General features: G+C 52.0%; 1 long non-coding RNA gene across 1 annotated transcript; it reads right to left on the bottom strand.

The window, feature by feature from the left end:
• Positions 1-680: 680 nt before the first annotated feature.
• On the bottom strand, positions 681-3,029 carry LOC140403382 (uncharacterized). The gene is made up of 3 exons (XR_011938287.1): positions 2,907-3,029; positions 1,949-2,020; positions 681-746 (listed from the first exon to the last, which is right to left on the bottom strand). It is a non-coding gene; the product is annotated as an uncharacterized lncRNA (long non-coding RNA).
• Between the last annotated feature and the right edge of the window lie 13,549 nt (positions 3,030-16,578).

Below are 16,578 nucleotides of genomic sequence, written 5' to 3'. Positions count from 1 at the left end.
TTTTTCTTACGACACTGCTGGCCGATTTGGACGATGTTGCCCACGGCGCTGACCCCCTCTGCCACATGCGCCCCGGGACGACGAACGGTGATGTCTGGCAGCCTCCCTCCAGGGCTGGGGTACAGGGTCATCCTCCTCTCCTCCACGGCATCCAAGAGGGTCTCGAGATCTGTGTCCGCAAACCTCGGGGCTGCCCTTCTCTTCTTGGCTGGGATAGTGTGTGTGTGAGGGGGTGAAGTGTGTCTGTGTGAGACCATTTCCCATTGGAATCGATTGTGTTCCACGTCGCACTGGTTCTAGTCCCTGAACAGTAGCAGAATCGGTCCTGGTGCGGCACCAGTTTTGCTGTCGTGAAAGTCCGAGAGCTCTGCGTTGGCGTCAACACTTAGTCCCCAAAACGGAGAATGCCACCTCTGTGTATATTTAAGACTGAGACGGATAGATTCTTGATCAGTCAGGGAATCATGTGTTACGGGGCGAGGGCAGGAAAGTGGACGTGAGGATTGTCGGATCAGCCATGATCCCATTGACTGACGGACCAGGCTCGAGGGGCCGAATGGCCTACTCCTGTCCCTATTTCTTGTGGTCAACTATGGTCTTATTCTAATACTTTAGTAAGATCTGATTGGTTCCAGCAAAACAAAGATCTTACAAAAATGTGTTGGATAACTTACGATTTTGTTGCATGTTGCTGAGATTAGTCAATATCTCGTTCTGCCATTTCATTTGATATTCTAATCTTGAGACTGAAAGACACAATCGATCTCTGACATTAAACACAAATACCCCGACATGAAATACAGAATAACATGATGCCAACATTTTACTCAACTGTAAAAAGTCTTTTTTTTATCAAAGTTGCATTTTTAATTCACTCTGTTATAGAGGATAAAGGTATTCTATTTCAACTGATACATTAATCAGAATATAATAATTAAATATCTTTCGGATATTTTCTACAGAATGTGAGTAATGGTCATGGAAATAATAACACGCATTTTCTGTTGCTGAGGGAAAGTTGGCCAATTAATGGCCTCACCCCACCAGCACTGGTATTAATCCGCGGGGGGAGGGGGGGGGGCTGGCCTGTCGTCGTGCAGTGTGTGCGACAGGTGTCACTATGGGGGTCAGCATGTCACTTCCGGGAGGGGCGGATGGGGGAGCCCTTCCATCAGACCCACCAGTGCCTGGTCGAGCAATTGGACATCGGGAAGGAGAGGGCACGCTGGAAGCCACCCCTCTTGTCCTTGCTACTGACCACCCTACCCCCCATCCGCCCCCCCACCCAACATTTCTCTCCCCACGACCCCCACGTCCAAATGGGCAAGTTTCCGATCTCTAAATTCAATGTAACTCGATATAGTTTGGGAGTGGGCTGCTCAGTTTTCTCACATTCCCCTCCCATCACTCCCTGAAACCGTGAGGTCCATCGATACAGGTTTGTTGGACCTGTCCCCTCTCCCCTTGCTCTGGAGGAGGATCAGCGAGAGTGGGGATTGGGAGAAGTTACACAGGAATTCCACACTCGGCAGTTTGACACCAGTCACACAGCAGGAACTGTCGCAGAACTGTCGCGGCCAATTTACACTCACTGTCCTGGGGTAGTTTCTGCCGAATTAATATCGGGTACTTACTTCTTGACTGACAAACTGTCAATACTTAGTCCCCGAAACGGAGAATGCCACCTCTGTGTATATTTAAGGCTGAGATGGATAGATTCTTGATCAGTCAGGGAATCATGTGTTATGGGGCGAGGGCAGGAAAGTGGACGTGAGGATTGTCGGATCAGCCATGATCCCATTGACTGACAGACCAGGCTCGAGGGGCCGAATGGCCTACTCCTGTCCCTATTTCTTGTGGTCAACTATGGTCTTATTCTAATACTTTAGTAAGATCTGATTGGTTCCAGCAAAACAAAGATCTTACAAAAATGTGTTGGATAACTTACGATTTTGTTGCATGTTGCTGAGATTAGTCAATATCTCGTTCTGCCATTTCATTTGATATTCTAATCTTGAGACTGAAAGACACAATCGATCTCCGACATTAAACACAAATACCCCGACATGAAATACAGAATAACATGATGCCAACATTTTATTCAACTGTAAAAAGTCTTTGTTTTATCAAAGTTGCATTTTTAATTCACTCTGTTATAGAGGATAAAGGTATTCTATTTCAACTGATACATTAATCAGAATATAATAATTAAATATCTTTCGGATATTTTCTACAGAATGTGAGTAATGGTCATGGAAATAATAACACGCATTTTCTGTTGCTGAGGGAAAGTTGGCCAATTAATGGCCTCACCCCACCAGCACTGGTATTAATCCGCGGGGGGAGGGGGGGGGCTGGCCTGTCGTCGTGCAGTGTGTGCGACAGGTGTCACTATGGGGGTCAGCATGTCACTTCCGGGGGGGCGGATGGGGGAGCCCTCCCATCAGACCCACCAGTGCCTGGTCGAGCAATTGGACATCGGGAAGGAGAGGGCACGCTGGAAGCCACCCCTCTTGTCCTTGCTACTGACCACCCTACCCCCCCATCCGCCCCCCACCCAACATTTCTCTCCCCACGACCCCCACGTCCAAATGGGCAAGTTTCCGATCTCTAAATTCAATGTAACTCGATATAGTTTGGGAGTGGGCTGCTCAGTTTTCTCACATTCCCCTCCCATCACTCCCTGAAACCGTGAGGTCCATCGATACAGGTTTGTTGGACCTGTCCCCTCTCCCCTTGCTCTGGAGGAGGATCAGCGAGAGTGGGGATTGGGAGAAGTTACACAGGAATTCCACACTCGGCAGTTTGACACCAGTCACACAGCAGGAACTGTCGCAGAACTGTCGCGGCCAATTTACACTCACTGTCCTGGGGTAGTTTCTGTCGAATTAATATCGGGTACTTACTTCTTGACTGACTAACCATGAGCAGAACAAAAGTCACAAAGAAAGATATGCCCAGGATCAGGAAGAGGAAACTAGCTTTGCTTCGGAAAATGGACCATCCTCCACATGAAATCTCTTTTCCACAACCTTCAGGGGGGGAAGAAAATTGAAACAGTCGGTTCACTTGTCGCCCAATAAAGTTTAACATTAATTCTGCCGCTCCCATTCCCAATAGGGGAACCCACTCTGAGGGGGCGCTGATCGGAGAGTTGGGCCAACTGATCTAGATCTCTCTCTGCTCAGTGCTCCCAATCACTTCACTGTCCACTGTTGGGTTTTGAAGTTTAGACTTGCTTATTTGATTAATTGCTTCAGGGTTTTATACACTTCGGCAAGCAAGAGAACCTTGGATCATTTGAAACTCTATCCAGAAATCAATCACCTGTAATGAATGTAGGAATTTCAGATGTATATTGTACTAGATATATATATGTATGTGTGTGTGGTGTAGTAATGGTTAAAGGACTGGGTTAGTGTGTGTATGTCACGACTGTAGTAAGAGTTTGAAAAGTCCTGGTTTAACAGACAGGCAGACACTGGTCTGTGATGCAGAACAAGGCCAGCAGCGCGGGTTCAATTCCCGCAACAGCCTCCCCAAACAGGCGCCGGAATGTGGCGACTAGGGGCATTTCACAGTAACTTCATTGAAGCCTACTTGTGACAATAAGCGATTTTCATTTCATTCATTTTTAAAATCTGATGAGCTGCAAGATAAAAAGCTTCGACAGCACATCTCTTTTTCAGAAATGGCCATATTATTTTCTCGAATTAACCCAAGGTGGAATCACAAGTGCTTTGCTGATGATAAAGGTCCATGTTTCTCAGCCCAGCCATGGGATAGTATTAAACTGACAAGTACATTAAATGCCTAAGACCCACATGAGCTCCACAGTACCAGGCGAGAGTCGAAATGTTGCTGGTTAATTAGCCCACTGCAGGAAGCTTCTTTCACAGCACATCCCCAAATCTGCAAACTCTACCACCTGGAAGGACAAGGGAAGCAGATACATGGGAACACCACCAGCTGCAGTGTTGCCCTCCGAGTCACACACCATCCTCACTTGGAAATATACCGGCGAGAAGCACGTCTGCGGGGGGGGGGGGTCAGAGAATATCGCCCATAATCTTGAAATATTACAGCGTAGCACACGGCTCATTCAGTTTATCAAACGCGTGCTGAGCCAACTAGATAGCTCACCGTCCCGCTCGCTCTCCTCACCCCCACAAAAAGTCTTGAATTCCCTCTCCAAAGGATTTAGGGATTGCACATTAACAGAAGCACTGGGCCAGGCGTGCTGGAATCGAACCATCCTCTGTACAAAGATTCTTCTTTCCAGCTGCCCTTTCGTTGTTTTTTGGGGGATTGTCGTAACCCTTCGCCTCCAACATTCACTTCTCACTTAATTACCTGCAAATACTCGCCTTCAAGGTATCGTCTCGCATCATTGACTTTGTCTGTATATGTGTTTGTGATACCCACCTCTTCATTCACCTGATGCAGGAGCAGTGCTCCGAAAGCTAGTGATTCGAAACAAACCTGTTGGACTTTAACCTGTCTTTGTAAGACTTCTTACTGTGCTCACCCCACTTCACTTCCCACTGAGCGCGAGGACCAATTTACCATTGAGCAACGAGACGCATGCTAACTGCACACGCTCAAAAATCAAACCCTGACCAAAGAGCCAAGGAACAGAACCATTACTGGCCCCTTGACATTTAGCCATTGGGACTTGCTATTTCGGGATTTCAGCATTCCTTTTATTTCTCGTTTGGAAATTGTGCACTGCTCAGGACACAAGTTATTTTATCATCAGTCTTTTAATAGGTGGTTTGACTGAGAAGTGTTAAGTGTTAGACAAAATCATGTTGTTCCCCAGGAATAAATTCGTTAAATTAATCAAATTGAATAAGCTGGAGATTTTTTTCGCTTTTGTGGATCCCTCGTTTTTGTTGGATTTTCAGCGTCTGAATAGAAGTTAGCAGAGTGGTTTCTCCCCCTTACACAGTCTATCCCCCTCCCTGCCCCAGTCCTTTGAAGATATGGGATGAATGCAAAGTGAGATTAACAACAACCTTTTACCCCCTCAGTTTGTGATTCCTTTAAGTTTTACACATCAGAGAGGAAGACGTCGCAAACAAACTTATTGCTTTCAGCGAAAGGTTCGTCGGCAACATTCCACATTGACCCCCATTCTTGACTGATTTGCCGAGTTGAACACCTTTCAATCAATCCCCTTCTGCCGAGTAAATGTTCATAAAATACTTTGGGTGAGGGGAAAACAGACACCTGGCCATCTTTCAAATGTCATTCAGTATCAGTCCGTAACAGCCTCCCTGAACAGGCGCCGGAATGTGGCGACTAGGGGCTTTTCACAGTAACTTCATTGAAGCCTACTTGTGACAATAAGCGATTTTCATTTTTCATTTCAGTTAAAAACATCAAACTGTTTTCATCCTTTCAATAACCTGTTCAAAGAACACAGATCTTTGTCTAAACAACGGGCGCTTATGTTTGTCTTATCAATGTCGTAGCCGCCAAATGAGACAGTGTGCTCTATTGGGAACATTTGCAATCTCTTGCATTCTCTCCGCCCGAGAGAGCTGCCTTTTGAAATAAAAAACTCCAACGTTAGTCAACTTTCAAAACCGCCCAGGACAATGGAGAGGGGGAGTTGGGTGGTCGGAAGGCAGGGTGCAGTGTCTCAATGTCGGAAGAGAATTCTTCAAAGAAGATTAGACGGCTGTCGCTATTAACGCAGACATCATTGAAATTGTCGACTTACTTTAACGATGCTCGATGTCACTTCAGTGGCATAAGCGAGGAACACTCGGGGGAGATTTGGTCTTCAAATTTCTGAAGGGTTCTGATGGAGTAAATTGGAAGAATCTGCTTTTACTGGAAAGAGGGTCGTTTACGGAGAGTGGGGGGGGGGGGGGTTCAGTAACCGGGGGGTTTGGGAGCGGGGGGTGGGGGGGGGGGGCGTACAGGGGGGCATAGGTTTAGGGTTGTTGGAAATAGGAACCCATTGGGAGGATAGATTATTTTTTTTGCCTAGCGAGTTGTTATGATGTGAAATGCGCTGCCTGAAAGGGTTTTGGAAATAACACAGAAAGAAAAATGAACAGCCCGGATCAGTATTCATAATCCCCTCATTTTACAGTATTTTTTCCTTCTGGGCCATTTATTCAAAATGGTTCATAAAATGCGCAAGGAGGCTATCTGTGCCTCTGCTGGTTCCCTGGAACTATCTATCCAATTAGTCCCACTCATGGCATTGCAACTTTTCCCTTTTCAAGAATCTGTCCAGTTCCATGGAATCCCTACAGTACAGAAGGAGACCTTTCAGCCCCTCATGCACCGACCCTCAGAAATAGCGCCCTACCCATGCCCACTCCCATGCCCTCTCCCCGTAGCCCCACCGAACCTACACATCTCTGGACATTGAGGGGCGCTTTCAGCATGTCCAATCCACCTAACCTGCACATCTTTGGACTGTGGGAGGAAACCGGAGCACCCGGAGGAAACCCACGCACACACACGGGGAGAACGTGCAGACTCCGCACAGACAGCGACCCGAGGCTGGAATCGAACATGGCCGCTGTGAGGCAACAGTGCTAACCACTGTGCTACCGTCTGCCCTTTCAGGCAGCACCTTCCATATTATGGCAGTTCTCTGTGTTTAAAAGAAATTGATTCCTCCTTCGGAGCAGCTCCCCCTCAAACCCCCTCCCCGGATATTTTTTGCCAATAACTTTCAAATATTGTGTCCGCTAATTGCCGACTCTTGCCCCTCGCTCCCTGCTTTAACAAAAGCCCCCCGAACGTTTGAAGGCACTCAAGCCGCAGTGAATGGGACCTCAGACCTCCGCTCGCAGTAGAAGGAGCGAGTTCCGGTGGGGAGCCGCCTGTTACTCCGTTTACCTTGGAGGACCACTTCCTGTCGCCGGCGCTCCCACTGGCTGCACAAGTTGTTGTAGATGGTGTCGTCCTCCCTGCTCCTGTCGAGAATGTGGAAGTTGGTGTACGTTGGTTCATGAGGCAAGGATCCAGACATGGTCCAGTCCCAAGACGGCTTCTGGTCGTAAGAACGTCGGAGGGTTCAGTTTTCAGTAAGGTCTCTGATGTGAAATCAGTCTTGGGGTGGTTCGGGTGGTGGAGTGGTTTTGAGAGCAGGTGGGAAGGTTATTTTTTATTCTGCTTTTACTCTGAACACACTTTGCTGAGATAGGTTGAGTGGAAGATGATGTTATCTGTTGGACTTCCTGAGAGTTGCTTATCTCACTCGGCGATGTACCAGAAAAAAAAAAAGCACTGTTAGTTATCAGAAATGACTGCTTTTCTTCAGCCTTGCCCTTTCATATCCTGCCTATATTCCTTAACACATGTTGGCGCTCAGGAACATGCTTCTACATCACTTGTGACCTCCAGACAGGGGCCTGTTGCGAGTTAGATGCCAGACCAGAGTTTCCATTATTCCGCCCAGCAACACACATCTCGGGGCATGTCTATCCGCGGGGGAGGGAGTCTGACCTGTTTGTGTCCATTTGCCACGAGTGGGCCAAGCATGATTCAATTGCTCCAAAGTCAAGCCACATTTCACCTCCAGCAGAGATTCAGTCAAGCTTAGAGCTTCCTGAGGGCCTCAGGGTATACCATCATACAACCACAGTGCAGACGGAGGCCATTCAGCCTCTTGTCTCTGTGCTGGCTCTTTGAAAGAGCAATTAATCCCTTGCTCTTTCCGCAATGTACACAATTCATTTTCCGACTTCCCGATCACAACAACTTGCAACTCATTTCCCCTTTGCTTCTTTTGCTAATGTTCTTAAGGCTGTTTTGTTTGGTTACCAAAACCTCCCGTCGTCAGAAACTGTTTCTCCTTGCTTCTTCTAGCAAAACTCTTGATCATCTTTGATACAATACCCGCACCTCCCCCACCCCCCTCGCAACCTTCCCCTTTGACAAGAACAATCCCCCCTCCATAACATCTCTTCTTCCTCAACAAATTCCTTCTTACACACAAATTAGGCCCCTCGAATCTGCTCCTTCTTTCTTTACCTCTCTTCCCACATTATATTTTTCCCTCCCTTCCTTATTTCTGTGCTTCTGTATTAAATTGTACTTTATCAAGCCCACGGCGACCTGGTCAAAATTACTAATGTTATGGATGCACATTAGGTTTACATTCACTACTGAGAACATTTATAATTCTGAATTCACCAAATGATCAGGAGATAGTCTTTTCATGGCAGAGAGATCAACAGTACACCTGCTCTGTCTGGCTTCAGCTCCAACACTGAAAACAAAACCAAAACACACCCTGCAGCAAACAACCTAAAACAAAAGTAAAAAGCTGACAGACAGACAGCTCCACCCACTCTCTGACATCACTGCAGTAGTAAACATCCATTTCTTAAAAGTACTCTCACTACAGATATTTATATACACACCCATTTATAAACACCCATTTCTTAAAGGTACTCTCAGATGACACGAATGATCTTCGTTCATCTCCTCAGAATTTTGGCGTTCAGGGCAGCACGGTAGCACAGTGATTGGCACAACTATCCCACAGCGCCAGGGACCCGGGTTTCATTCCAGCCTTGCGCTATGTGGAGTTTTCACATCCTCCCCATCTCTGCGTGGGTTTCCTCCGGGTGCCCCGGTTTCCTCCCACAGTCCAAAGATGTGCAAGTTAGGTGAGGTTACAGGCATAGGGTGGGGGGTGAGTCTAGATAGGGTGCTCTTTCAGAGGGTTGGTGCAGACTCGATGGGCCGAATGGCCTCCTTGTGCACTGTAGGGATTCTGTGGATTTTTCTATGGGATGGTCCACTCTAGGTGTGGGACCCAGTAATGAGAGAGGCTGTGATCGTACCCTGGTTTAACACTTGTTTATTGATGCTACACCTAGACATGGGCCACGAATTAGTGGCCCTGTTGAACGCGGGTCCAAATCCCGTATTGGCCGCTAAATTTCGGGAGCAGCCAAAATAGTGGGCTGGATTCTCCCAAAGTGGGACTATGTCCCCACACGGGTGTAAAAACGCTGGCGTTTCCCTCTCAAGATTCCTTGGAAAAGGTGGAGCCGATTCTCTGACCTCCTGCAGGGAGGGCTAACAGGAACTCAGAGCAATTCTCACAGCTTTAGCTGCGGGTATGGGCGCCCGCATTTCCGGTTTTGAGTCTGCGCATGCGCACGGTGGCGGCCTCGCCGAGCGCCATGCCGGACTCGGACCGCGGAGGCAGTTGAAGAATGTAGGCCCCCCCCAATCGGCCGTGCACCCGAAGATCCGACCGCGCCGATACGTCCCCCGGCCGCCTATGAGGCACCCCCCCCTGCCCCCGGTGTCCGCTACCCCCCCCCCCCCCCCAACCAGGGCGGCCGCAGACTGGGTCCACAGCCGCCACCCGAGCTTCCCGACGGCGAGAGTTGGTTAGAACCGGTTGGGAGCGGAGGAAGATGGCGGGGCGAGCCTCTGGCAACGGGCCCCCAGCCGCGTGGAGCACTCTGCAAACACGCCGACTCTCGGGTCCCGGAGAATCGCCAGACCGGCAGCGGGCCAGAATTCGGTGTGAAATTGGATTCTCCGCCTCCGTGCCAAACGTGATTCCAGCCCAGTATTTCTGCCAGTGAGATTTCAGTTTGAGATCTTCCCCAACCCCCCGGCGGTGACGTGATCGGGGTCACGGAAGATTGGGCGAGAACCAGATTTCCATAAATTTCATTACATTAACATCTACCTGCCGGCCTTGACAATGTGATGTCCACCAGGATGTATTTTCCCACCCAGTCGGCATAAAGTCCCGCTGGTCCTAATCTCTACTGGTTTTCAAAAATGGTCACCACGTCAGGGGCAGGGAGGTAAGTATAATAGCCCCTGGGTGGTGAGGGACATGGCCGGCATCCCAGCAGTGCCACAGCTGGGCCCTCTGGGGACCCTCAATGCGGGGGGGGAAGGCTTTCCCTTAAGTGTTTTGGGGTGGGGAGAGGCGAGAACCCCGAGGTTTCTGTAAGGGAGATGTTTGAACCCTGTGCCTGTGAGGGAGGGGGAAGGGGGGGAGCCCAGTGTTGGGGGACGCATGGATACTTGCACTGTGTGGCGGGGGGGGGGGCGGTACCCCGATGCTTGGGGGAGAGGGACCAGATGTCCATGGGGGGGGGGGGGGGGGAGTTGTAGCGCACAATGACTTACACAAGTCGAGAAGTGATGAAGTCTATCGAGGCTTTATTAAGCAAGACTTGTTCCCCAGCAGCTCAGTTACAGAATGCGGCTGCTGGGAGAACTCGAGCTCATATACTCCGCCTTCAGGGCGGAGCCAGAAGTCAGCAGATCCAACCGGGACCTGTCAGCCAATAGCCTCTCGGCTTCACAGGTACCATATTACCCCTAATACATACCACCACATTCACCCCTTGTTAAAAAAGATCCCGGTGGGGTGGTGGTTCGCATGGTGGTAGGGGATGACAAGGCTGGTCCTGGAACAAATTTCGAACAGTGGCTATGCATTGAGCCCAACATTTAACTATGTACAAGTTTGTGTCAGAATTATTTACAACAAAATTCTTTTTTTCTTGGTGTCACGCGGATTCCACGAGTCGAGCGGGCGGTCTGGTCGTCCTCGTCGATCGCCTCAGCCCCGGTGGTGGTGCAGGTGCTGGCTCGGGCACTGTCGCCTCCGGGAGCGTTGCGCTGTTTGTTCCTGTTTCTTTACTCCTGGGCGGGCACGGGAGGAGGACCGATCCACCCGGGAAGGGGGCGGTCGTGGGGTGCGCCGGTGGCAGGGAGGGGGGTGATCGGTGTTGGGGGTGTGTGTGTGTTTCCGGCGGGCGCCAGGTCCCGCAGGGAGACCGTGTCCTGTCGGCCGTCGGGGTACGCAATGTAGGCGTACTGAGGGTTTGCGTGGAGAAGGTGAACCCTCTCGACCAACGGGTCCGATTTGTGCGCCCGCACATGCTTTCGGAGCAAGATGGGTCCTGGGGCTGCCAGCCAGGTCGGCAGCGACGCTCCGGAGGAGGACTTCCTGGGGAAGACAAGGAGGTGCTCGTGAGGCATTTGGTTAGTGCTGGTACACAGCAGCGACCGGATGGAGTGGAGAGCATCCGGGAGGACTTCCTGCCGCCGGGACACTGGGAGATCTCTGGACCGTAGGGCCAGTAGGACGGTCTTCCAGACCGTACCATTCTCCCTCTCTACCTGACCGTTCCCCCGGGGGTTGTAGCTGGTCGTCCTGCTCGAGGCAATGCCCTTGCTGAGCAGGAACTGACGCAGCTCGTCGCTCATGAAGGAGGACCCCCTGTCGCTATGGATGTACGCGGGGAAACCGAACAGTGTAAAGATGGTGCCGAGGGCTTTAATGACTGTGGCCGCTGTCATGTCGGGGCAGGGGATGGCGAAGGGGAAACGGGAGTATTCATCCACCACATTCAGGAAGTACGTGTTGCGGTCGGTGGAGGGGAGGGGGCCCTTGAAATCCAAACTGAGGTGTTCAAAGGGACGGGAAGCCTTTACCAGGTGCGCTCTATCTGGCCTGAAAAAGTGCGGGTTGCACTCTGCGCAGATGTGGCAGTTCCTGGTGACTGTACGGACCTCCTCCTCCAGAGTAGGGGAGGTTGCGGAACTTCACGAAATGGTAGAATCGAGTGACCCCCGGGTGGCAGAGGTCCTCGTGGAGGGCTTGGAGGCGGTCTATTTGTGCACATGAGCCGCGGGATAGGGCATCGGACGGCTCGTTCAGCTTTCCGGGACGATACAAGATCTCATAGTTATAGGTGGAGAGCTCAATCCTCCACCTCAAGATCTTGTCATTCTTAATTTTGCCCCGCTGTGCATTATCGAACATAAAGGCTACCGACTGTTGGTCAGTGAGGAGAGTGAATCTCCTGCCGGCCAGGTAATGCTTCCAATGTCGCACAGCTTCCACTATGGCTTGGGCCTCCTTTTCCACTGAGGAGTAGCGGATTTCTGAGACGTGGAGGGTCCGGAAGAAAAAGGCCACGGGTCTGCCCGCTTGGTTGAGAGTGGCCGCCAGAGCTACATCGGATGCGTCGCTCTCGACCTGGAAGGGGAGGGACTCGTCGATAGCGTGCATCGTGGCCTTTGCAATATCCGCTTTGATGCGGCTGAAGGCCTGGCGGGCCTCTGTCGACAGGGGAAAGGTAGTGGACTGGATTAACGGATGGGCCTTGTCTGCGTACTGGGGGACCCACTGGGCGTAATATGAAAAGAAGCCCAGGCAGCGTTTCAGGGCTTTGGAGCAGTGGGGGAGGGGAAATTCCATAAGGGGGCGCATGCGTTCGGGGTCGGGGCCTATCACTCCATTGCGCACTACGTATCCCAGGATGGCCAGACGGTTGGTGCTGAAAACGCATTTTTCCTCGTTATATGTGAGGTTCAGGGCGTTAGCGGTCTGGAGGAATTTTTGGAGGTTGGCGTCGTGGTCCTGCTGATCGTGGCCGCAGATGGTTATGTTGTCAAGGTACGGGAACTTGGCCCGCAGCCCGTGCTGGTCAACCATTCGGTCCATCTCCCGTTGGAAGACCGAGACTCCGTTCGTGACACCAAATGGGACCCTTAGAAAATAATAGAGCCGCCCGTCTGCTTCGAAGGCTGTGTACTTGCGGTCACCTGGGCGGATGGGGAGCTGGTGGTAGGCGGACTTGAGGTCCACGGTGGAAAAGACCTTGTACTGTGCAGACCTGTTGATGGTCTGACTACAGTCTACGACCATCCTCTGCTTCTCCCCGGTCTTCACAACTACCACCTGGGCTCTCCAGGGACTATTGCTGGCCTGGATTATGCCTTCCTTCAGCAGCCGCTGGACTTCAGACCGGACAACCGTCCGATCCTGGGCGCTGTACCGTCTGCTCCTAGTGGCAACGGGTTTGCAATCCGGGGTGAGGTTTGCAAACAAGGACGGCGGTTCAACCTTGAGGGTCGCGAGGCTGCAGATAGTGAGTGGGGGTATGGGGCCGCCGAATTGGAATGTTAGGCTCTGCAGGTTACACTGGAAATCTAATCCCAGTAATGTGGGCGCGTAGAGTTGGGGAAGGACGTAGAGCCTATAGTTCTTAAACTCCCTCCCTTGCACCGTAAGGTTCGCGATGCAGAACCCTTTGATCTCCACTGAATGGGATCCCGCAGCTAGGGAAATCTTTTGAGCGCTTGGACGAATGGAAAGAAAACAGCGTCTTACCGTATCCGGGTGAATAAAACTTTCCGTGCTCCCGGAGTCTATCAAGCATGGCGTCTCGTACCCGTTGACCAGCACCGTTGTTGTCGTCGTTTGGAGCGTCCGGGGCCGTGATTGGTCCAGAGTCACCGAAGCCAGTCGTGGTAGTAGCATCGCGGCGTTTTCTTCGGACCCCGTGGAGCCGTCATTGCTGGGGTCCTTGGCTGTCAGCCAAGATGGTGGCGTCCATGGATCGCACGCGGTCGGGGTGGACAAAATGGCCGCCCCCATGAATTGCACGTGGCTAGGGGGTCACAAGATGGCGGCGCCCCTCCTCCCCTCGTGGTGTCCGGGACCCAAATTGGCGGCGCCCGCTGGTCACACATGGATCGTTGGGGGGGGGGGGGGGGGAGTTTTGAATCTGCTGTCCTCGTTCTTTCCCGGGGATTGCGGCGACCACCTGGGACCGGCACACTGCCGCATAATGACCCTTTTTGCCGCAGCTTTTACAAATAGCTGCGCGGGCCGGGCAGCGCTGCCGGGGGTGTTTCGCCTGCCCGCAAAAATAGCAGCGGGTCCCACCGGGATGGTCTGACGCTCTAGCCGCGCAGGCTTGCGGGGGGGTGGAGGGTGCCGGGGAGTCGGTCGCAACGGGGGTCCACGGAGCCCAAGAGGCTGCCGCGCGGTCGGGGCTGTAGGCGCGGGCGTTTTGTGAGGCCACATCGAGGGAGGCCGCAAGGGCCGGTGCCTCTGAGAGTCCTAACGATTCTCTTTCTAAAAGTCTTTGACAAATTTGGGGAGAAGTCATACCTGCCACGAATGCGTCTCTGATTAGCAGGTCCGTGTGCTCGATCGCGCTCACCGACGGGCAGTTGCAGTTTCGTCCCAAAATTAGCAGCGCGCTGTAGAATTCGTCGAGCGATTCTCCGGGGATTTGCCGTCTCGTTGCGAGTTGGTGGCGTGCGTAGACCTGGTTTATGGGCCGAATGTAGACGCCTTTCAGCAACGCGAGCGCCGTCGGGAAATCCTCCGCATCTTCGATGAGCGTGTAGATTTCTGGGCTCACCCTGGAATGCAGGACCTGCATTTTCTGATCTTCCGTGGTCCGGCCCGGGGCCGTTCGAAGGTAACCTTCGAAGCACGCTAGCCAGTGTTTAAACACGGCCGCCGAGTTTGCTGCATGGGGGCTGATCCGCAGACACTCCGGGGCGATCCGGAGCTCCATAGTCTGTTAAGCTTGCTGAATAAAGGACTTCCGGGTGCGGCGATGACCAGCTGAGTCGCACGTTTCGGCAGCTCCCGGTGAAACGGACTTTTGGGCTCTTGATAGGAGCCCCAACGGCAATTTTGACGGCTAAAAACACTGTGCGGTAAACCAGAAGGGAATCCCCCCTGGATACGGATGAAAAAAGGAGGAGAAAGTGGCCGGATTGCAGTGGATCCTTTAGAACAGCGGCAAGGAAGGCAAGCAAAAACCAAGATGGCGTCGGAAGGTGGCAGTTTAACATGGGGCCCTGAACAACAAGAGTTCTTGAAATGCTGTGTGGAAGAGCTCAAAAAGGAAATGAAGAAAGAGCTGTTGGCCCCGATACTACAGGCGATCGAAGGGCTAAAGGAGGAACAAAAGACCCAGGAGCGGGAGCTTCGGGTCGTGAAGGCAAAGGCTGCCGAGAATGAGGACGACATACAGGGCCTGGTGGTGAAGACGGAGATGCATGAGGCACATCAGAAACGATGTGTGGAAAGGTTGGAGGCACTGGAGAACAACACAAGGAGGAACAACCTGAGGATTCTTGGTCTTCCTGAAGGTGCGGAGGGAGCGGATGTCGGGGCATATGTGAGCACGATGCTGCACTCGTTAATGGGAGCGGAGGCCCCGGCGGGTCCGTTGGAGGTGGAGGGAGCATACCGAGTGATGGCGCGAGGACCGAGAGCAGGAGAAATTCCCAGAGCCATAGTGGTGAGGTTCCTCCGTTTTAAGGATAGAGAAATGGTCCTTAGATGGGCAAAGAAAACTCGGAGCAGTAAATGGGAGAACGCGGTGATCCGCGTTTATCAAGACTGGAGTGCGGAGGTGGCGAGAAGGAGGGCGAGCTTTAATCGGGCCAAGGCGGTGCTTCATAAAAAGAAGATAAAATTTGGAATGCTGCAACCGGCAAGACTGTGGGTCACATATCGAGGGAGGCACCACTACTTTGAGATGGCGGATGAAGCGTGGACTTTTATTGTGGAAGAAAAACTGGAATGAGCAGGTTATTAAAAAGAACGTTTGAACAAAGTGGTGGGGCGAATGTGGGGGGCGAAGAGGGGGGTTAAAAAGGGGGGAAAGAGGAGTTTTATGTACTAATCCTGCAATGTGGTAACTTTTCTCTCTTCCACAAGTGGTGATGGGGGAGGAGGGGAGGTGGAGGAGATGGGGCGTTGGCCATTGGGGGCGGGGCCAAGGGAAAAGCGCGGGCTTGGTTCCCGCGCTATGATAATCATGGCGGGAATAGAGAAGCAGGAAGGAGGGGGCGTCGCACGGTGCGAGCCGAGGTCACGGGGGGAAGCCGAGGTCGGCCAGAGTTTGCTGACTTCTGGGAGCAACATGGGGGGAGTAATTACGCGAGCGGGGGATCTAGCGGGGGGGGGGGGTGGGAGGGGGGAATTACTGGGTTGCTGCTGCTGGGGAGAGGGGGGAGCTGGTATGGGAGGGGATTGGCGGGGGGGCACCGCCTGGGGGAGATACAGCTGCGTGGGAACCGGGTGAGGAGCTGGAAAAAGGGGATGGCTAATCGACAAGGGGGGGGGGGGTAGGAAGCCCCCCAACCCGGCTGATCACGTGGAACGTGAGAGGGCTGAACGGGCCGATAAAGAGGGCACGGGTACTCGCACACCTTAAGAAACTTAAGGCAGATGTGGTTATGTTACAGGAAACGCACCTGAAACGGATAGACCAGGTTAGGCTACGCAAAGGATGGGTGGGGCAGGTGTTCCATTCGGGGCTAGATGCGAAAAACAGGGGGGTGGCTATATTAGTGGGGAAGCGGGTAATGTTCGAGGCAAAGACTATAGTGGCGGATAACGGGGGCAGATACGTGATGGTGAGTGGCAAACTACAGGGGGAGACGGTGGTTTTGGTAAACGTATATGCCCCGAACTGGGATGATGCCAATTTTATGAGGCGGATGCTAGGATGCATTCCGGACCTAGAGATGGGAAAGCTGATAATGGGGGGAGATTTTAATACGGTGTTGGAACCAGGGCTGGATAGGTCGAAGTCCAGGACTGGAAGGAGGCCGGCAGCAGCCAAGGTACTTAAAGATTTTATGGAGCAGATGGGAGGTGTAGACCCGTGGAGATTTAGCAGACCTAGGAGTAAGGAGTTCTCGTTTTTCTCCTATGTCCATAAAGTCTACTCGCGAATAGACTTTTTTGTGCTGGGAAGGGCGTTGATCCCGAAGGTGAGGGGAACGGAGTAT

Source organism: Scyliorhinus torazame, chromosome 27 (genome assembly GCF_047496885.1).
Source record: "Scyliorhinus torazame isolate Kashiwa2021f chromosome 27, sScyTor2.1, whole genome shotgun sequence".
Lineage (NCBI taxonomy): Eukaryota > Metazoa > Chordata > Chondrichthyes > Carcharhiniformes > Scyliorhinidae > Scyliorhinus > Scyliorhinus torazame.
The sequence above is the reverse complement of the archived record's forward strand: the minus strand, read 5'-3'. Positions and strand labels throughout refer to the sequence as shown.